Genomic DNA, 2,028 nt, shown 5'->3' with positions numbered 1-2,028 from the left:
GATAAAGCTACGTGTGTATATGTACGTTATATTAACATACCGTTATACACTTATAAAATGCTATATACACGTTTTGCGAGTGCGTTATTCGTTATGATTCACAGAAAATAAGTAAATTAAAGAATTAAAGTCACACACACACACACACACACACACACACACACACACACACACACACACACACACACACACACACACACACACACACACACACACACACACACACACGCGTAGCTGCGAGAACAACACGGCATTCGCCCTTCCGATGGTAGCAATTATTCTGAAATTATCGTTCTAACAACATTTATATGAGTTTTCCAACTCAAGGATAGTCGGTGGTCTTACCAGATTCTTCCCAGAGACTCAGGTTTTCATCTACCAAACCGATCAGAACACAATCATGCATCCGCGCTCAATTAACACATAATATATTAACTTCATTAATTATTATAATACATTAACCTGTACAATCAGAGCATTTGTTTATTTGCTCAGCTTATTTTTGCCGAATTTCACATTCATAGGAAGAGTAAAAAAAAAAAAAAAAAAAAAAAACACCATCATTTCAGTATTGGAATAGATACTAACTATATGTTACTCGTGAAGCATTTAAAACATATTTAGTTGTGTTGCATTATTAAGTTTGCATTAAGGTGTTCCTTTCTCCCATTTCTCTCTTGTTAGTGAATATTGGAAGATGATTGTCACATTTACGTTTATATGCATAAATCCGACCTAGAAGATATTAGCTAGTAGTTTCATGTGCTGGCCAGGTATAAATACGAATTTGGGTAATTTCTATAGGTTATGCCGTTATCACTCTAAATCTAATGAATTTAATGCGGTGACAGAGTTTTTTTTTCCCTCCAGGAAAACCACGTTTCCTTGAGGGGAAAAAAGGCATGCGGTCTAACCACCTTATCCTGGAAGCACGGTTATTACGAAATCCAGGGATACTTGGAAGGCGGTGGGTGATGGGCCACCGATGATGATGATGGGAGGAGATTGCTAATAGTAACAAAAATAACAGAATGATGATAGATAATCACTAATAATGATAAATATAAATAAATAAATACGCATACGCCTTTTTATTCCCAAAGGGAATAGACGAAGCCGTTTAGCCCACTACTTAATAATAATTTTTCGCATGTTAAATTTTCATGTATTTTTAATGATATAAGTTACATATCATATTTGTCTTACAGTAGCAAATGCAGGTTTTTTTGACAATGACAAAATCTATTATCATACTGAGTATTAACACACACACACGCAAATTTAAAAATCATTATATACTGTTATAGTAAAGATTCTATACAACGTGCTCAGTACATTCATTATTTTTGATAATTATACATATTAATAATAATAATTTATTTTCCATAGATCAGATAGTTTTGTTTTCTTTTAAGGAAATAAATAACACTGGTATGCAGTGAAATTTCTCCAGCAATACTGTTATTTTTTCTTTTTACAAATTGTTCTTTGCACATCATATTTAATAACATTACAACTGATGGATTTAATTGATATAACAATATGACATTTGCCTATTTGACAAAGTAAATGGCATAATAATATAAGTAATAGAGTAATGGAGGGGAAAAAAAAGAAGAAGAGATAAACAAACGAATGGTAGAAGATAAATCAGCAAGTAACGGCACGATAAACCATGCAAAATATTGTAATTGAAGCGTAAAATAAATTGAAAGAAAGGGTATAAAGTTTGTTAGTTAAAATAATAGTAATTGTAATCATAGATTATGAGATGTTGATATTGAGGTGGTGCAATCCCACCGCCTTCGAAGATAGAGTAGGCCTTTAAGAAAAGAGTGAAGAGAATGGAATTGACATATATACCTTACTGTCTACGTTGTTTGCTTCTTTTTATGGATGGGCTGTAGCTTGGGTATTTATTGTAGGTTCTATGATTTTTGTGATTTGTGCGTGCGTGCGTGCGTGCGTGTGTGTTGCTGTTGATACACTTCCGCAGTTCATATTTTAATGTTCTGTAAGTGTCTATGT

The sequence above is a fragment of the Typopeltis vanoorti genome, chromosome 18, assembly GCF_054136105.1.
Source record: "Typopeltis vanoorti isolate ZY-2024b chromosome 18, IOZ_Tvanoo_1.0, whole genome shotgun sequence".
NCBI classification, from domain to species: domain Eukaryota; kingdom Metazoa; phylum Arthropoda; class Arachnida; order Uropygi; family Thelyphonidae; genus Typopeltis; species Typopeltis vanoorti.
The sequence above is the reverse complement of the archived record's forward strand: the minus strand, read 5'-3'. Positions refer to the sequence as shown.